This window comes from Falco peregrinus, chromosome 8 (assembly GCF_023634155.1).
Source record: "Falco peregrinus isolate bFalPer1 chromosome 8, bFalPer1.pri, whole genome shotgun sequence".
NCBI classification, from domain to species: Eukaryota; Metazoa; Chordata; class Aves; order Falconiformes; family Falconidae; genus Falco; species Falco peregrinus.
Genome location: NC_073728.1, coordinates 65,283,201 through 65,311,166, shown reverse-complemented (window position 1 = coordinate 65,311,166; position 27,966 = coordinate 65,283,201). Strand labels below are relative to the sequence as shown.

Genomic DNA, 27,966 nt, shown 5'->3' with positions numbered 1-27,966 from the left:
GGTTGGAGATTTCAGATATATTCAAGGTGAGCAGGATAACACACAGAGCTGAATATTTATCCAAAAAATAAGAAAATGCAGAACAAGTGGAAATTTGTGAAGCCAACACGCTCTGAAGAGCCATTTACCTCCCATTAGCTAGGTATATATTTATCTCTTTCCTTGTAGAAGTTACTATTGATTCCTGTCAATACAAAAAAATCAGGGAAGTGGTAAATGCAGGAGACAAATATTGTAGTCGAATATTTGCAAAGCCTTTAACATAGCTGAGTAGCTCCATGATTTTTGTTAACAGTCAAAAAGAGAATTAAAAATCCCCAAAGTGTCTTTGAAGAAAAAAAGCCATTGTGTTCAATGTTGGTGAAATGTCCTAGATTGACAAATCATCTGTTTATTCCCAAAGCAAGAAAAGCACAAACTGTGCAGTTTAAGCTCTTCAAACATTTGTGGTTGTTTTGTTTGTTGGTTTTTTTTTTTTTTAAAAAAGAGACTACTTGGAGGAGCAGGGCATAGAATAGGACATCATTACAATGTCCATGAAGGGGCACTAACTCAGAAACTTACTCTGGCTGCACATTAAACACATGCAGTTCATCATGAGAACATCAACCAGACCAGTGGGAAAAGTCACCCTTTGCTTCCGTGGAAGACAAATGAGGAGACCTCAGGCAGAGACAGACTTGGGGGGACACAGGCACTTACAGCTGCAGGTACAATGTCATTAGCAAAGCTGTGTAGGAAAAAATGAGTCCTGGAATGGGGCTGTTGCATTTCAGCTGGAGGGAAGTTAATGAAACCATTCGTGAAAACACCAATGCAGAAAAAAATGTAAGCACATGGATATTCTTGGGAACCTTTGAACTTCAGAATTACCTGTGTGTTTGACCAGAGCCCTTGCCCTGAGGAGGACCAGGGCTGTTGGGTGAGGGAGCTTGCGGCACCAGCCCCTGCCCGTCGCAGTGGGGCATCACCTGCGTCACCCCTGCCTCCTGTGGGCTGGGTACCTGCCCTGTGGGAATGGGCGCCCTGAACAAACCCCATGGCCTGTCCTGTTCACACCTCACCAGCCTGCTGGCAGCCACTGGGGCTGATGGAGAAGGCACGTCCAGCTGCCTCGTCCCACAGGGCTGGAGGAGGAAGTACTCCCACCCACACCGGTCAGTGCTCCCTCCTGCTCTGCCTCACTGGGGCCTGCTCATGGCCACTGTTTTACCTCTCAGCAAGAACAGGACTTAAAAAGGAATATCGTTAGTGCGGGAAAACCGAAAAGGAACTTGGTGTGAATAGTTATGTATATCTCGACAAGTCATTACACTGAATTACTTGCATGAGAACGCAGGACACTGTTCTTCCCTGCAGGCCCTGACGTCTGCATGTCCCTTGGTGCTGTGCCCCAACGCATCCTCAGCTGGCGGAGACAAGGTTATTCCCTCTAGAAAATGACCTTGAGGGGAAACAACCCCATAACAGTAAATCTTTTTTTTTTAACAGTTTGTCAACAAAGTACTGCTTTAGCACCAAAAATACTGCCAGCCTCTTTCAGCATCTGTCACAACAGCAGCAGCCAGCACTGCCACAAATTCTGGGTTAAGGAGACAGGAAATAAAATGGGTTTGAGAGGGCAATGTGGAACCTGGGTTTCTCTTTTATGGCAGGTCCTTGAATCTGAACCAGTAAGAGCACATGAGAGGAAGGATCCTGCCCCGTACGCGTGGGTCTATGTTCGCTGTAGAGTTGGGCTTGGTGGCTGTAGGAAGCAGGGTCTGCTAAGGCAGAGTTATTCACTCTTTCTTTCTTCCGTACCAAATCCTGGTTTGTGAGCTTTCCTTCAGTTTTCCTATCGGTTTTGATGGAACAAAGGTTTGCTTTAATTCACTGAGCTCTTACCTTAGTGGACACATTTTAGATTCAGGGTGTCCCCCTCACTGTAGCTGTTTACCAAAACAGAGGACACACAGCCATACCTGTGTGGGCTCAGACTTAGCATGTAGGAGCACAAATAAATCAACAAGATTTTAGCTATCAACTTCTGCACTCATTTGCTGTCGCAGCACCCAAAGATATCAGGTGGACCAGAGTCCCATTTGCCATACTGTCTGTACCGCTGCCTGTCTCTTGGCCTGGAAAAGACATAGGGGTTCATGGTCTGCTTCCTTCAGTCCCACGTTAGTTGTGGTAGAGGTCACCTTTTGACATCAGTTGTCAGAAATAACAGTGGGGGCATGATATGGCTTTAAACCCAAGAGAGAAACAAGTAGGACAGCCATTGCCTGGGAACACTTGTTGCTTCTTGTCTGTGACCGAAGTGAAGCACACGGCCCCCAGCCAGGAGCATCTAACTCAGCTTTCCTGGAGATGTGAGGAGCCACCGGCATTTTTTATGTATCAGAATTGGTTATATACATTCATATTAATTATATAACTTCTCTGACATCTAACCTTTCATGGAGTGGATTTTAGTACTTTTTGCCAGATCTCTGCTTCTCAAGGACTAGCATGAACTGGCCAAAAGGATAAGTATTTAATCTTCTAGTGACAGAGCAGACATTTTAATAGTGAGATTGTTTTATACTTAGGATACCTTCAGTAAAGGATATACATCTTCCCAAGGACAAATAATTACTTGAGCAACCTACAGCAATTCATCAATGAGAATGACCCTGAGACTAGTTAAAGTTCATAAGGTGCAACATGAGTCACTATTAGAAAATAAGAGAACTATTTTTCTCAATAAAACAAGGTGAAAATTCAATAGCGAATAGGTATGAAATATTATGACGCAAACTAAATCAGAGATGAGTAGATGAAGAATTACTGTTGTTGCTTGTCTGGGAAGCAAATGTGAGACTACGTATTTTGAGTGCTTGAGAGGAAATCTGGTATCTTTGGTAACAGATATAAAGATATCAAGGAAGAACATCCAAATTATTTTAATTTATTACTGTAGTCATGGAACTTGAAAAGGCAATGAATAATCCCAGAAAGCATTTTAAGGACTCCACTCTCAAAGTGCTGGTGGTCCAGCAGCCATCACAGAGAGTACAACTGCAAAGCGCACAACACCAGAGGAGAAGCTGTAGGAAATGGATGTGAGTGCATAGGGTTATACTCTGCCTGTTCACCTGCCTGGTTTATATGCTGGGCTGCCGACCAGTGACATTGACTCCTGATGTGTCACAGCTCAGGACGCTCTCTCCTGATGCAAGTCTGGGGTAGGGATGGCCTTGTCAGGATGCCTGCTGCCCCATTCCACAGCCTGCCAGCCTGAAGGCTGACCTGTGGCTCCTGCTCCCCTCCACCTCCATGTGTCACCGATGGCAAGTGGCAGAGATAGGCAAGCATGAAGCAAGTGACCCCTTTGGGCTTTTTTCCAGCTCCGTGCTGACAGCAGCACAGTCACTGATATTTTGGTCCCAGACAGCTGGACAGGGTCTTGCCCAGCTTTCCAGCAGCTCATCCCTTGCCCAGGAGAGCACCAGCCCAGCCAGGGGAGCATGGGGAGTGAGGCTCTGCTGTTCCCGAGCGCAGAGTGCAGGCAGATTTTGCAGAACTACATGTAAAACCTGACAGTACAGTGACAGAGCAGGCAAATATGGCCACTGATCCAATATGTACACTGATGGATTGCACACAGTCTTAAATATTATAGGATAAAGTATTTCATCTAGACAGGAAACTTTAAGCAGGACACAACAGACATTTTTCTTACAATATTAACAATTTACCATCTGAACTTTATCTTCTCCTTGGATAATAACCACTAGAGACTGGGCAAAGGAACAATTGATTTAAGATCTCAATCAAAAGAAAGCATTCCTCTTATCTGTATAGCCAAGCAATGAAGTAACAGTCATCTGGCATTATTGTACATTTGTCAGTCCATTAAAAGCGTAGACCCAAAATCTATATATGGAATGTATGACGCGCAGAAATGACTCTTGCAAAAATTTGTAGTGGTTATGAGTTTGCAATCCATGCCTTTCCCTTGATTTCCACAACGTTTACTAAAAAAGGCAAGCGGAAAAAATTTATACTTCCTATAGTCAAACTTGCTTCCCTCTTTCCACGTGCTTTTGCTTGATGATTTCATTGCTACTCCGACAAGGAGTGATGTGGTGCACAAGCTGCACTTACCTCCATCCCTCTGCAGGGTGGAGATGTCATTAGTCAGGATGACCTCACCCACTGTGGTGCAAATGCAGGGAACAACTTCTATGGGTTTGGAAACAAGGCCACAGCAACTTAGTAGTGGTTTGTGTTTTGTGATTTTGTGTTCTGAAATATTTGTCACTGTCAATTTATCAGTGACCTATTCCTGACAAAGCCCAATGTGCTGGGCTTGCAAACACAGCTGGAGGAGTATGTGACATGGCTCTTTTCAACCCTACTCATCTGCTGAAGGCAGAGGAGGAATTCATCACAACATTACAAATAAGAAAAGGACGCTGGGCTTGTACTGCATGCCCAGCACTGTGAATGCAGTTTGAAATGCACAAACTAATGATGAATGGCTGATTTTGAAGATGAGCAATTTGATAAGGATTTTCCCCCACATTCTGCCATCTCTTGCAGTACATCTACTAGCGTGAGGCAGAGATGTCAAATCCAAACTCTTCTGTGTAAAGGAATTACAGGGGAATGAAGGCAGGTTAATTAACATTGATAATACACAGCTGTGGGCTGGCTTCAGGGGCAGTGGGTTGGCTGATGTGGATAAGGTGCAGCTGTGGCTGGTTCCTGCTAAGCAGTTAAATAGCTCTAAGGGGTACAGAAATGGAGTACTGGATGAAGAGAGACCAGGAAAAAGCAGAGGGATGAGAGAGAGAGTGAGCAAGAGTGTGTGTGCCCTGGATATAGGAGAGGCTCTGGGAAGAGAAGGGGGCCTGGATGAGGAGAGGCTGGCTGGAAGAGGAGCTCAGAGAAGGAAGAATCCAGACACAGCAGAGGTAAGATGCAGGGTGGACTGGCCCAAAGAGGATGGAGAAACAGCATGGGCAGTAGATGAACTGTTGAAACCTTGTGGGGGACTGGTTGGCTGTGCTGGGGCAAGGTGTAGGAGCTACTTACTGAAGCTAACCTGGTATGGGGCGGTAAGAGCCTTGCTGCAGCTGGCTGGTTTTGATAGTGCTGCAACACTGCTGAGTTTTACATCTCGGTATGTTTATTGACAAAATGAAGTATACAAACCCCTTTTTTCTCTCTGAATGTATTTCTAGCAATTATTTTAAGACAGCTTAAAATCTGTGCAGCCTCAACTGATCTCAACCAGAATTTCTAAAGCAAGGCCCTTGCTCTCCAAGGTTTGCTCTACTGTTAATGAATGATGCACTCTCATGCATCAGGTCTGCATTATTGCTGATCCATGCCAACAGTTCTAAGAGCAAACATTGATTCCAGATGTTTTAGTTCAGCAATACATTTGCCATATTAAATATAGTCATTCCTGTTAAAACACTGACTACCTTCCTCAAAAGCTATCTTGAGTGGAAGAACAGCTGTGCTTAGTATGCAAATGTACTGGTGTACCAATAAATTCAGTGACTGATAAGGATTTATCTAAATAACAGAAGTATGAAATAAAACCAGAAATTACCATTAAAAGGAAGATCAGTGTATTTCAGCCTGCACAGAGCTCACCAGAAAGATACCCTGCATGCAGAGCTGAAGCTGCAGTGCTGAATTGGTGAAACCCTGCCCACAGCCTTAATTACCTTGGGGTTAACTTGGACTACGCTTGTGCTGCTACAAGGACAGGCCTACAGGCAGGTGCCCCCCCCACCCCCCCCACCCCCAGAGCTGCTTATCTCCCCCAGGACATGTAGAGGCTTCTGCTGCCCTCACCACCCCATGGATCCTGATGTTTCCTACCTGGGGAAAGGTATGTCTGCTCTGGAGCCTTTTCCCTCTTTTGCACAGCCTAGTGATCAAGGGGGCCCTGCCAAGGTCTTCCTCTTCTGCCGCAGATGCTGTGCAAGGAGAAACAATGGCGATGGGCAGGTGTGCCATTGACACCAACTGATTGCACAGGGCTTGATGTGCGATGCACTCATCCAAACTTTGGGCAGGTCTCTGGCATGGTGTGGAGTGAGGTGGCTGAGGAATCTGGTGCAAGTCATGTTTATTTTTAACGTGACTGCTCTGCAATGATTATTGTGTCAAGTTGAATGCATGGCAAACTGGTTACGTTTCTATTCCAGTTACCATGGTTGCTAATACTTAAAACTGCCTGAGAAAGGAAGAGAATTGTTCTCCCCATGCTGGGAAATGTCTCCCTGGTTCATTCCTGCCCACATAGTGCAACAATGCTGTTGGTCTCAGCTTTGGATGTGAAAGCTGGCGGAGATCTGCCTAGCCGGGTCTGGCAGATGGAGCTTGGTTTCTCATGGTTTATCACTACACTGGCAGAACAAATCTCCTCACCTCTACTTTGGTTTTATGTAGGGAGAAATCTTTCATACTATTGCTGCCAGTAGGCATCTGTGGGAGAAAAGAAAAAGTGCACTTGCATCCCAAAGACATTTCTGCTGTATTTGATCTGAGCCAGTAACAGTGTGCGGTACCAGGCAGACAAGAACAAGGCAAAAGCCTAGAGGAGCAAACTGTGCAGACAATATCTGTGCTCCCTTAAGCACAATGGTCCACTATGATAAGCAAATAGCTCCGCAAGATTAAAAAAAAACAACAAAAAAACCCAAACCACAAAAAACCAACCAGAAAGTGGACAGAGAACAGTGGTTTGAGCATAACGAAGTGAGCTGTTTAATAGTGTAAGCCTTTGCCTTAGCCCTGTTGCTAAGCAGGGGTAACTTGGCAGCAGCATCTCCCTTCCTGGTGGCAGGTTCAGCCGTGCTACAGCCTAGCAAGCTGTGCAGGTGCAGTGTGGCAGGACATGGCACTGACCCTCCCTGTGCTGTGCCAGGCACCCCAGTCATCATCAGTGTGGGTCTCACCGCCCCAGTGCCATGGTCTGTGGGTGGGATGGACCTGACCCACCTCACCCATCCACAGCATATATGAAATCCCTCCAGCTGGCAGACCCCGCCAGTATTCTCCATAGTTCACAGCAACAAAAACACATTGAGTCAATATGAATCTGAAAAGTCTTTTGACTGCAGGTCTGCTGCAAATCCTCTAGCAGGTTGATTTCCCTCTGCTCTCTACTTCCCTACATCCGTGTGATGATTCCCTACATACAAAGAACTAAAACAAAATGTCACACCCCCAAAAAAATACCTGAAGTCTGTGGAGCTTAAATTCACAATGAATTAATGCATTATTAAACAGGCAAAACAATGACCTGAATCATTAAATCTCTAAAGGGTTTCAGAATCAAGGGGACCTTGGTTCAATTTACCTTCATTTAGGAGACTCAAAATAAGTTTTAGTGTCAGTTTAGCTAAATTTATGCCTTTATTCGCTTCTCTGAGCATTTCCGTGAAGAAGTTTCCCTCTGTCAAAATGGTACCTTTTCTGGGAAGTGCAGCCAGTGAGATCTCACTATCGGCACCAGTTTCTCCTTTCTACTGGTTTGAGTGAGGTCATTAAACAGAAGACTGCTGTGGGAAGCCTCCCTCTTCATGGGTGGTGGGGGATTGTGGCACTGGTCAGCACAATAAAGATGCCCTGAAGACAAGAGGACCCCCGAGAAAGGACTGCTGCTGTGGGCAGGGGCTCACGTGGAGGTGCTGCAGCATGACGCCTGGAGAAGGCTCCCAGAGGCTTTTACTGAGTCACCATTAAGTAACAGGCATGGAACAAGGGACCAGAAGCTGAGGAAGTCACCAAAACAAATACATGTTTATTGCCCAGCTAATCATCTGGTGAAACATTCCATGGAAATTCTTTATTCTATTGCTAACACTTCAAAGAAGTGTTAAATGTATCCCAGAGGGAAAAAAATTAATATACTGCAATAGATTTTTCCTGTTTTCATAACAAATGTTTTGACCAGCTCTTCCTAGGCACCTTGGCATGTCATTCCCTGCTGTAATTCCTAGACCTAATTATTTAAATGCCCAAGCAATCATTTGGAAACCACTGCTCGGCAAGCACTGTTATTTTTCCTCTATTTTCTGGTACATGGCTGACCAGAAGGCATCATTGCATGTGGTAAACTACAGCCACACCTGTGTTTAGACACTTGCATCCTACTTTCACAAAACAATAAATTGGAAAAGTGCTCAAAATATATCCAGGACCAATGGACGCTTCTTAATATTTCTGTCCATCTGTGCCCAGGCTTCACATTCTTATTCTATTTTTTTACTGAAACTTTTAATAAAAAAACCCCATGTGTTTACATTCCATAGCGTCCCCTGGTGCTGCAGGATGGAAGATCACCTCCGATCAGACCCTGTAGTTCTGCAGCACATCATTTGATAGACTGGATTTGGCTGGGAAGTATTTTGTCCCTGTGCTATTGAGAAGTAAGTTGACACTTCACAGTGGTTTCTTCTGGCTTATGAGTCTGCCAACAGAAAAAAGCAATAGAAATACTTGGGTCATTGATATTTCAGTGAAAAAAGAGTTTTGTAATTAAGGCTTACCTGGCTCTTCTGTTTCCTATTAAATAAGCATCTGGTTTATTGCAACCTATTTGTGAAGTTATCCATCATTCCTCACAAAATTTGGTACAAATTCATGTGAAAAGTCATTATAATATTCAGCTTTCATTATTCTCCTGTCTTTATGCCCATTCAACCACGTGACACCAGTTCCAAAGAACAAGTGGTGGTGTGGGATGAGGCAGCCATGGCCACTGCCAGGGGACACATACCGGCAGGACACGTGCCAGCGGGTCTGGGGGAAGGCGAGGACACAAGGCAACCTCTCGTGTGTATGCATAATCTGCCCTGTCTCAATTACACAGTTCAGAGGCAGCTAATAGCCTAGTAATGATATGAGAAGAACTAGTGAGTACTTACAGACTGCTACACCAGCAGAATATCAAGATGGAGTGGGAAGCTGCTGGCCGTGCAAAGGCTGAGACTCTGGTGGAGGGGTTTGTACCCAGGCATTTTCAGCCAGAAATGCTCCCTGCTGATGTCACTCATGAAGAACTCAAGAACACAGAAATACAGGGGAGCAATGCCATTTCCTTCTTCACAGGCATGGCAGCAAGTGCGCTGGAGGCAGGGCATCCTCCCAGCTGCCTGCCTGTCTGTAGACCTGCTGGTTGGTGGTTTTTTTTCAGCTTGCTTGAGCAGGGGCTTCTTATTAGAAAGCAGCACTCCCTGGCCAGATCTAGGGAGAAAAGGGATATTGACGTCTCTTTTTAGACACTTTGAGGTACAAAAAGCAAGCTAGGAATAATATGAAGTTCCACTGGCAATGTGCATAATGTGCTCAAGAAGCAAGGGAGACTGGAAGGCACTTGAGAGCCAGGTCACAGAAAGTGCTCCATGTGAAGCATTTCTCATGAGCAGATCAAATGGTGTTTTAGTGAGGACTTATTAATATGGCACCTGTTTCAATTATTTTCAACTAGCAGGAGCAGTCACGCCCCGTGTGTGTGGTGACACAGGAAGGGAGCAGTTTGTGACAAGTCTCCTATGTGTACTTTCATGCTTCTCTCCAGGATCACATAGGCTTCTTTTTTAAATGGCATTCTGGGGTAAAAGTGAATCTAATCACAAGCTGAAGAAGGTACAGCTTCATAATTTAGTAGATGTGCACTATATCCTCACAAAGAGAAGGCGGCTTTGGTGGGTACCAGAACTGAAGAAGGGGATCTCACAAACGGCTGCGAGTCTGCAGTACGTAAGCCTGTATCTAAAAGTGCCTTTGGCTACTTGAATTATTCACAATTGCCAGCATATTCCCTTGCAGTAAATACCCTCCTATATAGAGGAGAATGCAGCAGATATTAAATATTGTTCAGTGCCAACATACAATTTATTGCTGCCTCCGTACCCCGTGAGACACTGCTTTGTTACTGGTCAGAGGCTGCGTGTGGAGGCTACCCAGGTCAAAGCTTTTTACAAATGCTACTCTTCTGTAATAGACAAGTGACATTTTTGGGTAAAGGGCAATCCATGCAGTTCTGCCCACCTGAAAATTTACAATGCTTGAAAGCGAGCTACTGTATTTCACCTGATCCTGACGCCTTCCTTCACACAGGGTGTCCAGGTTGAATTCTGCCGTGGAATGGGAAAGCAGCTGGGACTGCCCGAGCTCTGACGCAGCAGTGTCCTGCGCTGCCCACCTTCCCAGCCTGCGCTGCCCAGGGAGGCATGGGCTGCTCCCTCTCACCTGGCACACTTCTGCACACCCTGCCAGAGCTCAGATGCTCATAAATAACAATGACAAAGCTCAGGTGTTTAAAGCACAAGGGGGAGAAACACAGAATAGCCACAAAACATTTACTGTCAAATAGGCTCAAAGTGCTGCTTTTATAACTGTTACTTACGTCATGACATACTTCTGTGATACAGTGATACACATCCAACCATAAAAATATTGTTTGCTTTTTAAGTCACTTCCAAGTATTTCAGTGCAGAAAACTTTTATATAATATCATTGCACTGTGCTGCATGTGAGCACCTGCACCCCCTGAGTGCTTTTGCGCCCAGAGCAGGAGGCAGTGAGGTGGTGCTGCCCTCTTGCAGATGAACAACAGTCACATGAGGAGGCTTGCCAAGGTCACAGAGGCAGGCTGAGCAGAATGGAAACTTGCTCCAGCATCTCCTGACTCCAGAAGAGATCCATACGTGCTGGACCGTATCTCATTGTGAAGATGCTGGAGCTTTGCAATGCAGCACCAGCACGAGCAACTCGGAATAACCCAGCTCAGGGAGGGAGGAGAGAAGATACAGGTTTCTGGGTGGTAACCTGACATGAGTTAAAATTTTATATAACCCCTGCTTATCCTCTCTGCCCTTTCCCCCTCCCTTTCTTTCAGCAAGGGCCCACACACACCAGGGTGGGTAAGGATGCAGAGGGTTTGGTATTTCAGTACTTCAGCCTATTATGGGGGTATCTTGGGATAAAAATTCAGAGGTTCTCACTCTCATCTTCCCCTTTCTATTTCTGCCTTCCTGTTTCAGCCAGATGGACTTCAGCTACTCCTTGAAGCTCTATTCAGTTTCTGATGTGTTTTCCATGAGCAAAAGGGGTACTTACATTTTTCTTCCATCAGCAGTTTTCTACAGTAAATAAGGAAAGGAAATGGAAAACCTCATAGGAAGTCCCAGGCTGCTGAGGCTTTTTAAATGGACTCAGAGCTCAGGCGTGAGGCAGATTAATCACAAACCAGACATATTGAGCCAGTGCAGAAGATGACATTTCAGGGCCACTGTAAGGAAGCAGGATTAATCGAATGATGGGACTAGGGAGAAGAAGCGAAGCCTGAGAATGAACCACCAGGTACAGGAGAGACAGGTTATGATAGCGCTGAAACTGTTCAACAAAATTAAGCACCATCATCAAAAGATTTTCCTTTGCATGAGCACTGTGATCTCATTCTATTGTGCTTAAGAGAAATAAGAGAAATCGTAGATGATTAATTGGATCATTTCCATATCCTGCTCCTAAGTGAGTACTTAAGGAAACCGTTTTTCTGTTGCTGCCTGACCTGCAAATACAGGGTGTCAGCCACTCCAAAGAAGCTTCAGCATGAAAAAGGATGGAGTGATAAGCAGTACATATTAAAGAGACAGGCAAAACAGGTAATAGCCCCTGTGTCCCCTGAAATATATCCCAGTTCTCAGGTTAACACTTTAAAAATGTATTGCATGGAAATGTACCCCTCATTTAACAAAAATAAATGACTATAGTCAAATAACAGGCTGCTGTCGACAGAAAGCAGCACTTGCCAAATATAATGATGCCTTTTCATGCAGTGTTAGTGCTCCAGAATGGTTAATCTTTGCTCAATGGTCCTTTTACCCTAAAAGTACAGAAGATACATTGCAGTGCTTTCTCCACTGGGAAACCTACATGTAATACTACAGCCATAAGTACTGAGACTCAAATCCCTTTGTCATTTCTCCCCTCTCATTTGGCTTCAGGTGCTGCAAGGTAGAACCAAAAAAAGAAAGGAAGGAACAGAAAAGCTACTGCTGCTGCGAGTGCACCCTCACTCTTCATGGACATGGATGGTGCAGTTCTGTTTGCTGGACAGCTGGTTCCTTCTTAATGCTTCATTTACTCCTGATTACCAGCAGTGTATCTCTTTGTATATCTTCAGCCCCAAAGATTTACTTTTCTTGGGGCTGGAAGATGGCTCTCAGAGCACCTAAAAAGCTGGTTTCCACATATTCTGCTTCCACATAAATATATTACTCATGAATAAGCAAAAGGAGGGTTTTTACTCCTGTCTGAAACCAGGCAGGTAAGCAAATGTTTCATATCGGGCTTGGAGGCAAGCCATCAGCAGGGCTTTATCTGGTGCTTGAAAATCTGGAATGTGCTTACATGGGTACTGAATTGGGTAGTCTCAGGAACAACATATAGCTGCCTTCTCATAGAGTTTGTCAATTCTCTAAGCCAGTTAGGGAAGAATCAGCTTCTCAGAGGCTAATATCCATACATCTGAACCTCAACAGTGTGGTTTCAACTTGTGTGTCGTTCTGAAAACCTTCCCATCAATCCATGACTTCATTTCAGTTTCTCAGCATTGCTAACTTGTTCTGAAGCTGCCATTGATTTGCTGCTCAATTTCTGAGCAGTTTGAAGAGTTTTTCCCCAGCAGAAATGTTCCTTATTTGAAGTAGAAGATGAATCAAATAGGAAAACTTCTTTTAATTTGCAAAACAGAGAAGGTTAAAAGGAGTAGAGAAAAACCAAGCTCCTCAAACCACTGAGTGACAGTTTTTAGCATAGCAACAGTACAGTAGCAGTTCCTGTACTGATTTAAAGGAAAAAACCAAAACCACATCACCTTTCCAACCCTTGCATCGCTGAGACATGTTAAAGGGACCTACCAAAGCCTCTCCGGTGCAGAGCATCATGGTCTGGCTCAGGAGATTTGCAAAGCAAATACTGGCACATGAGGGTGCAGCTCACTCCTGGGCTGGTACCATGTGCTCGCAGTGCGTGATTCCACAGCAACCTAGGAGACTTTAAAATGTTTTACAGATATAAAGTAAACCTTAACACCACCTCCCCTTTTTGCTCTCCTTGTGATCTAAGGCAGCTGAGCACTTACCATGTGGGCGCGGGAAAGGCTCTGTGTCCTGCTCTGGGACATCTCCAGTGAGGTGGAGCAGGCTGCAGACCTCCAGATCAGTGACCTCAGGCTGTACTTTGAACTGTGGATGCAAGCCAGTGCTCTGCATCTTTCCCAGCATTTCCAAGCCAGATGACCCTCTCTTGCCACTGCTGCACTGCTGTATGCTCATATTTGCCATGAGTATGGAGCAGGGAATTCAACCATTGCTGTGTGATGTAGCACTCTGTTATCAAAATATAGTGACAAACCAGTTATGCATTGATATATGAAATGAAATTCAAGATGAAATGAATTAATGTGGTTCTCATCTGAAGTGTGCAGAGACACCTTACTCTGTCATTTTCCACTAAATATACAGTCTTTCTCTTTGCTGAATTTATTTGCCACTTACCCATATCTGAACATTTGCATTCTTTGTTGTTGCATTATGTTTGCAATGAATTCTCATTTGTATGTTGTAGAGAAATATCTCTTTCGATGTCTTTTTCGGTCACCACATAAATGCTGCTTCTTGTTTCCTCATCGGATAACTCAAGAGCAGAGGCTGAAATTTACAAGTGTAAAGGAAAATGATGGGAAGACTCTGTTCCACACAGAGTAATTCGAAGAATGTCACATTTCTTCCGCTGTGAGATCCTTGATCGTTGGTTTTTTCCTTCTGCTAATAAGCTGTTAAAAGTAACACAGAAATTTAGATTCCTGGGTGCATGTTACAAGCCTTGAAGAGAAACACCTTGACCTGCCTTTCCTTGGCATCCCCGCTGCCTGCCCTCCCCAGAGGCGGCATTGCCGTCGCACCCTGCTGTGCAGGACAGTGCCTGCCTCTGCCTTGGACAAGGGCACGGCACGGTGGTGTGAAAAGCAGGCGGTGTAGGGGCAGGGGGGGGGGGCTGGTGCGAGTCGGGAAAGGTAGATGCACATGTGGGGGTGCAGCAGCAGGGACAGGGCTGGCAGTTGGTGAGCAGTTCTGCCTCCTGCTGTGCTGTGTGTTGTGATGTCTCAGTGTTCCACAGCTAAAATTGCTGTTTTGGGTATCGTTAGCCTCCATAGTTCAAGATAGGACTAATGATGAGTAACAGACTGTACTGTTCTTTTATCACAGGTTTTTGATTAACATGAGACATTATCTTTGGATATTTCCTATGCCAAATTATCCTTTCAATTACTGGAGCCTACATCCCAGGTATTTAGACCTGGTTGTTCCTGTTGAAGTAGAACAGAAAGAAAAGGACAAAATATAAAATCTAGCTCTCCTCCAACTCCTGCTCAACGGTCCTGCTGGCACCATTCAAGTCTTGACTGTACCTACAGGGAGAAGTGAAAAACCTTACTGACACTCGGTGTTTTGTTACAGGTTCTCACCTTTTAGGCCAAGTTCAAACCTGAGCTCTGACCTTCATGACTGAATGCTGAAGCAAGACACACTCTGAATCAAGCAAATAACCAGCAAATCTGCTGCCACCTGGCCGAGGCATGCCGCACATCAGGGGCGAGAGGGGATTGCAATGGGATGAACAGGTTGCAGAGAGCATTTTTGCAAGATGCAGAACATGAGCCTGTTCCTGCTGCCACCAATTCTGCAGCAAGACCGAGCAGGGTTTGAGCAGCCAAAAGCAGCTCCCCCCCGGCCCCTGCTTGTCTGCCTTTTGTGCTTATTCCACCCCAACGCGGGTGGCTGCGTCTCTGCCCTGTCACAGACCACCGGCTGTGGGACCCCCTGGCCACCCACCTCTGTCACCCTGCTGCACGTCCCTGCCACGTGAGCAGTGCTGTGTCAGCCTTCAGCGCTTCAGAGGGCTGAAAGTAGGTTAGATTAAATCTGGTGGACCAGATTTTGGTCACCTTAAAAACAACACACACACACACACACACCCCTTTTCCCTCACAGCCCTCCCACGCACACATCTGCCATGCTTAAACTGGAAAATTAAATCACTTTTCCACTCAGCTGGCAGGAGTCAGCTGATAAGTTGTGAGAACAAGTGTTTTAAAACAAATTAACCCCTTCAGCAAAGCAGCCGAACTCAGAGGCAGGGAGGGCTGGCGCAGAGGTGGCAGCTGGGTCTGTCCCTGCCTTTGGGACAGCAGCTGGGAGGGAGGGCTTGGACACCCTGGAACGAGATACATTGCAGAGTCCACGTGGAGCAGAGCACTTCCACAAGGGCAACGTTCACACCAAGCAGCAGTGTGATGTGGTGGGTTGGTGCAGCTTGCCCACTGCTGCACCCCAGCCTTTCAACCAGAAAAAAAAAAGCAAAAAAAAAAAGCAAGCTTACAATTTTGTAGTGTATTTTGTGGCAATAGTTTAAAGGTCTTGTGGGGAACTACAAAAATTAATTATTCTCAACACTTAAGTGATGCTTTCTCTGTCATTCTGAAATAGAAGGCTACAGTGCTCACTTATAAGTGCCCTGACGTTATCTGTAATTCACACATCCAAGTGTCATCCAAAGCGTGTGGACTGTCTGTCTCATTTTAAACGAAATGTCTCCTGTCACATGCTAGATGAGACTTTTATCTTTCCTGGAGATGCACCTAAATGCAAGCTCACGTGTCACTTCTCAGTTGAATTGTCATTTAGGTGCATTTCCAGAAAGATAATACTCCCTTATCGAAATTAAAGTTATTCTATCTTATTTAATTAATTAAGTGGTTTTGCTGACCTCCTCTCTGCATTGTATTTCCACTTACCTTGTGCTTCATTAAAGTTGTATGAAGCTATCCAGCCTTCAGTGGCTTGCACTCAGGTTGCCAGGAACTAATCTGACAACAGATTGGAAATCACCATGTAAAATAATGAGCAGCTTTTACTGGAGTTATGAAAATACCTATGTCATGTAAGGTGATGCAATTAGCAGGGAAGCAGCTGAGGTCCTAATAGTGAGACAGAGATGACAGACAGAAACAGAGTTAAATCTGTTCAGGAGAGAAATGGGCTGGTGACAGCTCTGGGACTGGGTGGGAAGGGGAAGAACTTGAGAGGGCACAGAAGCAGGGGTGGAGAACTGTGGCACGACCACAGCAGCTTTTACTACTGCACTTTTTTTTTTTTTAGCCTCTATACTGAAATGCAATCTAGATGGCATAAAACATTTACAGAAGCACTGTGCCTCGTCTATGTTGCTGCGATAAAACACAGCCTTCTGCAAGTGTCCTCACACAAATTTGATTCCTGTTGTCAACATCCAGCTGACATTGTTACCTGCATAAAATCATACAGACAGGCACGTCCAGAGCTGCCTGCACCAGGACACGAGGAACTCATCAAAGTGCTTGCTCCATGAATGCAGTCATTTGTGTCTGGCAAGTGTTCACATGTAGACCTGGCCTTTATCTCAATCACGGATATTCAAGTCCTTTGTAATTACACCTTATGCTGCAGGTGCTTCCTTGGGGATTAGGTAAGTGATGGGAAATGTAGGGCACCGAGTCATAGCTAACGCGCTCTCCATTCACCACTCACTTTTAGGAAAAAAAAATTATTATCAGGCAATATCAACTCAGTAAGTGATGACTAGCGTGATGAAGAGTTAGCTTTGACGAGCCTCTCACATCTCTAATTTTTTGGGGAAAAAAATTCTGATTTGAAGTGCCTTTACATTTTAGAAATTGTTGCTCAATTCTGGTTTAAAGAAGTTCCAAGGACAAACCCAGAACAAATTACAGTGTGATAAAATCTAAATGTGATGCTCTGATTGGGAACTCAAATGTGTAATGCTGAATACCGTTTCAGGAAAATTTTTAGAATTTATATTTTTCAGCCCAACACAGTGAGAAAAGAGTTGACATCTCAGAAACGTCCTGCCCATCTCTCCCACCCACATCCCAGTGTTGCTTCCAGGAATCTCTATACATTTATTTTTAGCTACCCATTTTCACATAAGATTCGGGACCAAAGCATTCAAGCTCACTCTCATTTTAACAAAACATGTTTAGTATTCAGCGCTGAACTGGAGGGCACAGAACAGCAGGCATTTAAACAGATCTCTCTGCAAAGCTTTCTAGCAGAAGGTTGCTTGCCCTGAGTCGGCCTGGTTGCATTTTCAGAAGTTTAAACCAGGTATCGCTCCCTCAAAGACACTGACTGGTAGAAATGGCTTAAGAACAAGGGTACGGCAATCCTGGGTGAAAGCCTGGCTCACATGAAGCTGCAGGAACCCCCCCAAACCCACTGATTTTAATGTGCCTGGGGTTTTGTTCTTCACATTAGTATGAGAAGATTAATTTCAACATATAGGTGTGAATAATAAAAATAGAGATGACCTTTTTTAAGCCCTCTCTTAAAGCATTTTCAACGATGAAACAAGTATACAGGCAAATACTCCCCAGTGTACTTGCACCCAGCAAAACATGACAGAGCATTAGCAATCAGTGCAAGAACAAATTGGCACAAACTTACCATCATAACAGAAACACAAGTGTGCAAACCAGAAGCAAATAATGCCAGGAATGCAGAACAACAGACAAGTCCAACCCCATTGCTGTTGAACCAGGGGAGGATTAAATTTACACTGACTGCAATGCTAGTAGAACCATGCCTTCAGAGAAGTGACTCACATTGGCCGTCAAAGGATGCATGCATGGGGAGCCTACCACATTTCTCAAATACCCATAAGACCTTCAGGACAAAAACAAAATTGAGAAAAATACACAAATGTTGATAGCTGGGTGACTGAGGTGCTGCCCCATATGTGATACAATATCTTACGTATATCGTGCAGTGTTTACTTAAAGAGTGGATTTTTTCCTTTGATCTAAATATAGTGAGGAGCAAACTCAGAGTACCTTTTGCTGCATCTGCTAACTGGGGTTGTTTATTTGAAATGCCTAACAGTCAGTGGCATTTATCTTCATTTAGCATTAATCATGGCACACAGCATACTTTATGTGACACCACCTTCCCCTGCACAGCATACTTCATATTCATAATATTCCCAAGTTCTTGCAAATCAGTAAGATTCAAGCTCTGTTTTTCACACTTGTGGTGGTATCAGTAAACATCAAAGTACTTGAGAGACCAATCAGGACACTGTGAGTTTTGAGACAGGAACCAGTGCCTAATGCTACACCTGGAAAAAGCTTTTTTTTGCAGAGCAACAGCTCCCCACAAGCACAGCCACCAGCTGCTGGAAGCATCTCCAGCTTTGCCACCACAGGTGAACTCAGGCATTTTGAAAGCTGCTGCCATCGGTGCACAAAGACACACTCTCTAAAGTGACGACAAATGCCACACGTGAGATGCTTTATCTACTTCCCTCCTCACTTGCCCTTGGACCCCGCTGCAGCTGCCTCCGAGTATTATTCCAGAGGAGTCAGATACTGCCCAAGCCACCTCTTCTGAGCTTAAACTCTAACATAACCTTTTTTTTTTTTTTATTAATTTTTAAAATCTATGTAAATGATCCAAACAAGAGTTTGTGTACGAACCCAGACCCCACATGCACATCTGTGAAGGCATTTGTGACATTTCTCATGCTCAGAGCAGCCAGTGTTGCTGTAAAGCCAAGCACCCAAGGTGGCAAGCGTTGCACTATTGCTGGCAGCCACTGCACTGCAAAGCCATACCTGAGCGTGGAAGAGGATTGATTCGGTGCACATCACGCAGCAGAAGCTTGACAATCCCGTGCATTATTCAGCAGAGCCTGTGATGGCTTTCCGTTTAATCTATGTGAAAATTGGATTTATGGTATAGGAGTAAGAGCTATCTGAACATGGCCCATAAAACTGGAAGAATCATATTTTTCTCTTCAGCAAGCAACTTTTAACAGCTCTGCTGGGTGCTTATTTGCAGTCACCAGGCAAAAATTTTCTCTCTGCTGTTTACGACCATTTTACTCATTTCTGTGACAGAGGGGGGTGGTTTGGAGTATGGTGCCAGTGATGCTCTAGTTACTGGTGTTATTTGCTCCAGGGACTCTTTTGATATGTAGTCCTCTGCTGTACTAATGTTCCCATTAGTCTTGATTGTCTCTGCAGGGGGTAGTAAAGACTTCTGTGACAAAGTGCCTAGGAAAATCCTTCTTGAGCCTTTGATATTTTCTTTGCAACATTTTCCTCATCTTTCACAAGATAGCAGTTTGACTTTGAAGTTATTTCCAGTTCTGTTGTTGTCATTACTTTAACTTCTACTGGGGAGCTGGATACTTCTTATGGGGGAGCGAGGAGACACCAAACAGCCTCCCTTTCTGTGTTCCTTATGTGGTCCTGACCCCTTGAGTAAAGCCTCCAGTTATCGAAAGCATACAATCTAAAACCACAAGGTATTAAAATACAGGCATCAAATGCTGTGAGGTATTGCTCAAAGTTGCTGCAAGGAAAATGAAGAACAAAAATATAAATGCGGAAAATCATATACATTAAATATCTCAGTGAGAAAATGGCTGGGGACCAAAGCTGTTTAAAAGCCATAAAGCATAGTGGAAGGTCAAATAAAAAATCGGATATTGGCCTAAAATGTTCAGATGTCCAGCTTCATGCCATGGAAGCGTGATGGTTTTAGGAGGCTGAGCTGAAATGAATGGAGATTTCCTGGTGAAATTTCATAACACTCGTGTTCATGGGTAGACTGAAATAATATTATTTTTTTTTTTTTCCTCTGGGAAACAAGATAGGACTTGAAATGGAAAAGTGAAAATAAGGAGCTAAAGGTTCTTCTCACACTTCTGCTACCTGGAGAGAGCAGCTCTTTTGTAAAAGGGCTTTATATCCCCCGTGATAACATTTGCTTTATAAATATGTCATAATTGCTGCAATTTTCATTATGATTAGCAACAGAAAGTACATATAAAAATACCCAATAAGGAAAGAAAACTTAAGTTAACTTTTTTAACATTGAATATTACTATGAAAACCTGGGAGAATTCCAAGGTAATTCAGAAAAGCTGTAACAAGACTTCTGCTGCTTTGTCATGGAAGAGATGGATATACCTCCCTGCAACATTAAAACATGCCAGAAAAGAGTCACCTCGGGTTTGGATTTGACCTTTCCAGTTCTGTAGTACTCCAGTCCTGAACTGTGATTCAGAAACATTTCTGCAACATGCAATTCACGGAGCCAGACACCAATTTGCTGTCATTATCTGCAGTCACAGTTCCTTTGGTTCAAAGACCACTAAACATTACTTCCCATTACAGTTCACGCCTCAAAAATACAAAGCAAGGGCAAGAGCAGAGCTGCAAAAAAAAAAAACCACCACAAAGGAAAGCACAGCAGCAATAACCATGCAAACACAACTGATACAAAACCAAGCAGAGGGTTGTCTCCATTTTCAGTTGTTTACATGTAACCCAAAGGCTATTCAGCCTTGAGCCTTGCAGCTTCACCATATCCTCTGCAAGAAGCCCAACCTCTCCATCACCTCCAGCATGCACCCTTCGATGCTGGGATCAGACCTGCTGTCACTGCGGTAACCTACCCATGAGAGAGGATCCAGAGCAGTAGGACTGATGATCCAGCTGCCCTTTGCTGTAAGTTCAGCCTGGGGGGAGGTCCCAGGGGGAAGAAAGGGCTTTTCCTCCATGGATCTCCTGTGCTGCTGGTGACGTTGTTTTTATGCATTTGCAGGATGCAGATAAGAAGGGCATCGAATCTGAATGTTATGCTAATAAGAACATCTGTGTACTTAAAGCAGCACTGAGCAGCTGGTACATCTAAAATAGCCCCCAGCATGTCTAAATGCTCTGTAAATACAGAGTTAATATCTCCTGAGATCAATTTATCATTAATAAGTTATAAAAACAGGATTTGATGCACGCTGAAATAAAAATATTTGGGGGAAAAGCCTATTGTTTATTTCCATTTTCCCCACCATCTCAACCCTCCAGTGTGGGAGGGACCCCAACCAGACACTGAGTGGCACAGATGAACTCAGGGCTGGCCTTATCCTGCCTAGGACAGCTAAGTGCAAAGTGCAGTCATCCTTTGGTCCCCGTGCAGTCAATGCCAAGATGCAGGCACCCCAAAAGGTGATATGGCACACAGCTTCTCAGTTCAGCACCTGAACGTCAACCAGTGAGCGTGTGCCCAGGCTAACTTCGAACAAGTGTTTTGGAAAGAGTCTTGGCCAGTATTTGGTGGCTGTTATCCCCCTCCACAGTCACCTCTGCATTGCTGCTGCCATTACTCAGCCTCCTCCTGCCTTTACTCAGCATGCCTGGCTTTACTAAGGACACTGCAATGACCTGCATGTCCCCAAAAGACTCCAGATAGCATCTGAACTTATTCTGAACACTTTGGGACTCCACCTAACACGTAAAAATTAAAGATAGCAACTATTATGAAATGGGTCCCTTTTCCTCTTTTGCTCTCAAATAATCTGTTGTGAACAGGCATTGGGCACAAATATCCTATAGGATATATGGCTATATATCCACTTCTTTAGCCTCCTAGATCCACAGACCAGTGACTACTTCATTAAACATGTATTTTATGCATTGTGTAAGCTCAGGGAAACTGTATAATTCAGGGTACCAGCCAGGGAGTGCAGGTGGCGATTTGATCAATGCTGTGTGCATCTGTTAAAACTAAGATACTCCTCTGAATATTTGGAGGCTGGTTTTGTTTTTTCTCCTGCTCTTCTTTTCCTGGAACACTTTTATCTCGCTCCAGTAATTGCTAGCAAAACTCACAAACAGTAAACTCCATAAGTAAACCTTATCAGCTATGTTACACTCAACAGCCCTCCTCTCCACTTCTGAATGTGTCATGCCTTGAAAGATAAGCACTACTGTCACAACCAAGGTAGTCACAGGTGCCCTTGTCCCACAGGGTCTGGCGCACTGGAGACACATCTGGGAAAGGGTTCCCAGAGGGGATTGTATTTTATTTATTATGGTTTTATTATGGCCCTAAGATGGGTGTGCATGATCTTCTGCTATAAAGGGCCAAAAAATGCACACGATAATCTGTAATTTTGTCTAGCTCCACCCTGTTTGGAACATGAGAATAGATACATAAAATATGCTAAAGCCCATTAGGCTGGCTTATGATGTTAAATAGTCTCGCATAAGGAACTTTGGAGCGAGACTGAAACCCTCCAGAGCATACAGATCATTTGTGCAGCAAAACAGCGAAGTCCTGCCTCTGCACCAAGCATCTGAAGTTGCCACACGGCTGCTGGAGCTCTGTCTAGAAGGCACATAAGATCTTTATCAGGGTGGTTAAAACCCTTATGTTATTTCTATGATTTATATTTTTCCACTCATCTACATCACATAAATAGCATTAACACCTGGCAGAAGTTCCTGTAAACGCTGAGAAAGTCATCTTGGGCAATTTTCTCTGGGCAACTGATTTGATTAATTTTCTGGAGAGAGCCGACCCACCAGTTGGCCTGGCTGGGGAAATGTTAAGATGTTTGTTTGCTTGGTTATCCCTTCCCAGGGGCCTCACTAGGATTACAACTAATTTAAGTTTCTAGGCTAATTTGTTTCTTAATATCCTGGTGTGAAACATGAAAAGCAGCATTAAATTTAACAAGGGAAAAAGGGGAGGAGGGTCACTGTTTTGTCATCATGAAGCTATGCTGAAGGTTTGCATGGCTTTTCACTGGAAGAGACCATCTCTCTTGCCTTGTGCCAGCAGCTCTCCCCTTCCCCGTGGTTGGTTTCAGTTAATTGAATCACTAACAAGAAATGTGCCCGCAAATCCATGAGCTCAGCCCTGCTCGCACAGTTGCTGGTGAGCCTGCTGATCCAAGCTTCCCTGGATTGCACCTAGGTTTTAAGAATTCTTGCTGACATTAAAGGACATGCGTAAGATCTACACACTGCTTTGTGAACTTCACAGTAAATATGAACAGGATACAGAAGACAATACATAAATACTGGGTACATGCACAAGAACCAGCTTTCTCTTTGACGTGTGCTATCCCAAGCTTTCCCTCAGCACTGATATTCCCTTCCTTGGCTTTGCTGTATTCTGGAGAATCCTTTTTCTAATTGGTAAACAATGGTTTTTTCCTAGATATGTGAAAAAGATAATAAATAATGTTCTAGAAATCCAAAACTAGAGTGGGAGTTTTGATTCCTAATGCTGCTGTGAAAATTCAGTGTTCACTGGAAAGGCTTCTTTGAGCCTTACAGCAGAAACTCAGCGTGGCCAGCACAGAGCTGAACTCACCAGAGCATGACTGCCAAACCCAAAAGAAAGGTTTTTGTCACAAACCTGCCTTGATAGAAAGGAAAATGGGTTTTAGGACAGAAAGCCAGCAGCAACTGAAATTCAGTATTGTATGCTTGTAAAAAGGCATGTAGCATAAAGCCCCCAGTCATCAGAGGCAGAGTCGGGGTGACATCTGAAAGGCGGCTCATCTCGGTCTGCTTCTGAGCTGGCCAGAGCCTGGCACCGCAGAATTAATCACAACCCCAGGCTGTTAAGGACAGAGGCACACAGAAATGAAAAACTTCTCCTGAAGATTTTGAAAGATGGGCTCTGGTTTTGGCCAGGACTCAGGAACACAGGTTTTACATGTATGTCAAGGTAAGGTCAGGTGAGTGAAGTACAGGGAAAGACACAAACTACAAAATCATTCACTTAACAAGAATCCTCAGGATGCATTTGCCAACCTGCCAGGTGACTGCCAGTCAGAACAAGCGCTGCCATATTAAGATAGCAATAACTCAGACCTCTTCGCTTAAAAGGTTAAAGAAAATTATTTCCTGCACTACGGATACCATGCTGTAGCCCAGAAGCATGCTGCAGGTGTGCCGAGATGGCTTTGACCAGGCCAGCATGTCTCCTGATGCCCAGCAGCCCCACAGCTCTTGCCCAGCAGCAGGCTGGACCACAGCAGCAGACTGGACCACAGCAGCAGGCTGGACCAGGACACACACGGCTGGTGTGAAGACTGAGCCCATGGGTCTGAACAACCTGCACTCACATCTGGGAGCTCACGTGTAACCACAACAAATACACGTGTTTAATGAGCAAGGTGACTGCCAAGGTGAGACTGACAGACAATTGATTGCACTCACCCGTCATTCAGAAAGGACAAACCAGACTTACCATGCAAAGGAAATGGAATCAGGTGCCTAAAGGACACCCCTGTGAAATATTAAAAGCAGCACTTACGAGATGAACGGCTCTTCGTGGTTGCACTGACTTGAACAGGAGATGGCAAGAGCTGGTGTGTTGGCACTGAGTTATTTATGGCCTTACCACAAGAGCATTTCCCAATCACTCCTTAGAGAGAACAGAAACTAAACCAGGTGCGAGCCCAGCCTGGGTTCTGCCTCTGGTCTCTGTCTTTCAGTCTCCGTTTCAGTTCTCCTTGCAGAAATGGTGTGACCTCCAAAGTGCTCTGAGAGCTAAGCATGGAAAAATGTAATAGGTAAACTACATATAATTGTCATTGCTGTTTTCTTTCAGATCACCTGGAAAACAGCACTGAAGAGAAATGAAAGCATCAGTGATGCAAAAGCTAAAGGGACATGCTCACTGGGAACCCATCAAACACGGAGGGGCTACCTGAGAATGGAAAATTTAAATGCTTCTGGTGCCATAATCCAAGAATTCCCTTCCTCCTGGCTCTTCCTATCAGTTTTTCCACTGAAGGGGAAATTCCCACGTCCCATTCTGCTTCTAAATTCTGTAAGGAATGATGTTTGAATTTCCTTTTCCCACCTCCCATTTCATGTCCCACTCTGGCACGTTCGCTATTCTGAAGCTATTCTCTTCAATTCATTTTACATTAATAATGATGGTCCTTTCCCTTCCTATTTGAATCCTAACATGTCTTTTCAAAAGCTGTTGAAGTTTATACAACTGTATATACAACCACCTTTTTATTGCTACTCTGCAGGCACCAAGGTACAGTCTGAGTATTTGTAGATGCTTTGGGAATACACCCTCTACCTTTACAGGTGGGGTTTTTTATTGGAACACTGACATATTCTTACAGATAAAACGTGCCTCTACCTTAGTGTGATGACACAGTATCATCTTTCTTCCCCAGCATATGATACACTTTTTTTAAACCTTGAATGTTCTGACCTATTTCCTTTAGTTGGCAAGGTTTGTGATTTTTTTGAAACAGTTTAGAATATTTTTTGGAAGAGATAACTGAGGTCTTTATAGTAAGTGTCACTCAGACTAATTCCAGATGCTTTGTTTGTTTTTACATCGAAGTAAGAAAGAATAGCTCTGCTTGTAGACTCCTCTCTTTTCCTGCATTTTCCTGGGAGAATAACTTGATTAAGAGAAACTTGCATCTGTTAGTTTTTCTTTCATCCAGGATTGACAGCAATTTAATTTTTTAAGGTTTCTTAAATTATTTTAGAATGTGGGAGGGCTAAATTCTGATTTGCATATCCTTACTTGGACATTTTCCAGGGCAGTGTTCATCGGGAAGTATATGAATATGTTCCACCTTGCTCAGGATTCTGCCTTTAATTTAGGGGGAGGTTTTTGGGAAGGTCCTCAACTCACTTGACTTGTTTAATCCTGCAGGCAGAGCATGGATCCCACGCTGCCCGCCCAGGAAGGGATGCCGGTGGGCTCCCTGCTCTCTGCGCAGCGCTGCAGAAGGGTCCCAGCCTGCGGGTGCCCCAGGTTTGCCAGCTGTGCCCAGCCTGCCCTGCCCTGCCTGCTCAGCCAGGGGCTGCGGGGCCGGCAGGTGGGCGGCCGGCAGATGGAAGCCCCCAGTGTGGGCGGCAGGGCTCAGCACCCAGGGGCAGCGTGCCAGCCTCGCCTTGTCCCAGGCAGTGGGGCTGCGACCCACTGGCAGCTGTGCCCCAAACTGAAAAATCCATTCTTCTACCGTCTCATTTGCAAGATGAGAACAAGAAGGGTCTTGATTCGAGCATTTCTGCGCTTAATACATTTTTTTTCTCATAAATATATAGGTGGTCATTGGGTGTGTCTGGGAAGGAGAAACATTTTGGTCTTGGATCATTCGGGTTGTGTTCTTGCATGGTTATGAGAGCCCCCAACAGGTACAGCATTGCCGATACCAAAATAGCAGGAATGCTTCAAAGAACGGGGTAAGCGAATGGTAAAAAATCAGTCTCTTTCTAGCAAGCTGTGAATGTGTAAATAAGCATGAGCAGTGTGATTAGTTTTTCCAAGCACTATGAACAGGATGCTTTCCTGGCCAGAAGCAAGCAAAACTTCTTGATGTATTGGGATGCCGTGTACTGAAAATTTGTTTTATATTTAATTGCATTTAACATTTATTCTCTCTTCTGCTCTATCAGCTGAGCAGTGCAGCATTAGCTAGTCATCTTCATTTTGTGTATTTCCTTAATCATATTTGTAAGAAAACTTTCCCAATGCTCAACCCTTCTTTAAAAAACACAGGCTAAAACAGTAATCAGGTAGGTACAAATAAAAGAGATTAGCTGAAGCAATCAATTAAAACTGCATAAAAAAACTGAAGGCTATTTTTCTTCTACACATCATACAGGGTTCTGCTAAACTGCACGTAACTCCTTCACTTTAAACACTGTTTCTGCTGGAGATGCACAAGTTTCTGCAAGGTTAGGAGATGGTTTACCTTGACAGCAGATGGGAACGAGCCCAAACTACCCAAACAGTAACATTGCCTTTGCCCCTTCTGTCCACAGGATATTTCTGGATTGCTTCTCAGTAATGTCTGGCTGAACTTGTTTCTACACTTCTGGAGAAGGTCCAGGACGGTGGAGCACTCCTGGGATAGGCAGGGGCTGCTCTGAGCTGGGGCACCATCTGCCTGGGGAAGAAAGTGGTTGATCAAAACTCCCATCCTCTGCTTCATAACAGTTCTGCTTGACTGAAAGACTTTTAACGAAAACAATAACAAAAATCAACCAAAACACCTCTTCAATTCTTGTTAGGTATACAAACAATCCCAGTTTATAAAAGCATAAAACTTTCGGTAAAATAAACAAGCAAAGAAAAAAGTTTGCTAGTAACTTTTTGGCAGATAACCATCATTTTAACTGTTTTTAGTGCAGTTTTTCCAAATGCTTCAAGCTTAAGAACTTACTTGCATGTTGCCTGTGAGGAAATGTTTTTGTGCAGAACTACTGACCATTTAGTTATTTCTTGCACTTCCCAGCAGTCAGTTACAGCTCTGGACACTGATGTCAGCTAACAGTCATCATCTGCAATTACCAAGATGGTTAAATTTTGTGACAAAGAATGTGTACAGGAAACAAAACCATTAAATATCTAAATAACAGAGAATCACTAACCCTCTTCAATTTACCTGCTCCAGGAAAATGCTGTGCAGGCTGCAGAGCAAGATAACGCTCCCTGCACCGGCGCAGATAGTGCTGGGTGGCAGCTTGTTCTTTTCTGAGAGAAACAAGGATGAACAAAAATCCAACACGTGAGTTATTTGAAAAATGCTAGTAAAATTGTCCTGATCTGAAAGGAAAGATGCTTTTCCAGCTTTACCCAGTGGTGTTTTGGATGTGTGTGATTTTTTTTCTGCTTCTGAGGAATTCTGTGCTTTGCCACCAGCAACTCATCCTCCTTGCACAGCTGTTGCTGCAGCACCTGCCTTTACATTTATATTCTTGGCACAAGGGAAGAAATACTGCCTATTGTCACTTGTCCTCACTTCTTCTATTGTGATATTATGCTTATTACCAAAGCGATTTAAATTTTAAATTTTGTGACTGAAATAGAGAAACTACTCGGTAAATGCCGATTGATGAGTAGCTATGATACCTACACATCCTGAGCTTTGTTTATCCTCAGCATTTCTGCCCCAGCATTCAGCAGCTTTCTGCTGGTCCACCTGGGCACAGTGATCTAAGGAGGAAAGAATGAGCAAGAAATACACACAGTTATGTACAGTATAATCCAGTTT

General features: G+C 44.2%; 2 long non-coding RNA genes across 6 annotated transcripts; both read right to left on the bottom strand.

Moving 5' to 3' along the window:
• Window positions 1-6,101: 6,101 nt before the first annotated feature.
• Window positions 6,102-9,103, bottom strand: LOC129785048 (uncharacterized). The gene is made up of 2 exons (XR_008748521.1): window positions 8,925-9,103; window positions 6,102-8,467 (listed from the first exon to the last, which is right to left on the bottom strand). It is a non-coding gene; the product is annotated as an uncharacterized LOC129785048 (long non-coding RNA).
• A 6-nt stretch (window positions 9,104-9,109) lies between these two features.
• On the bottom strand, window positions 9,110-26,802 carry LOC114011132 (uncharacterized). Of its 5 annotated transcripts, XR_008748520.1 has the most exons (8): window positions 26,665-26,802; window positions 24,243-24,478; window positions 18,737-19,478; window positions 17,729-17,789; window positions 15,863-15,934; window positions 13,148-13,840; window positions 12,920-13,059; window positions 9,110-9,243 (listed from the first exon to the last, which is right to left on the bottom strand). It is a non-coding gene; the product is annotated as an uncharacterized LOC114011132 (long non-coding RNA). The 5 variants fall into 5 exon arrangements; XR_008748516.1 differs by having other exon boundaries at window positions 13,148-13,394; window positions 13,563-13,840; window positions 15,863-19,478; XR_008748519.1 differs by having other exon boundaries at window positions 17,729-19,478.
• Window positions 26,803-27,966: the final 1,164 nt, after the last annotated feature.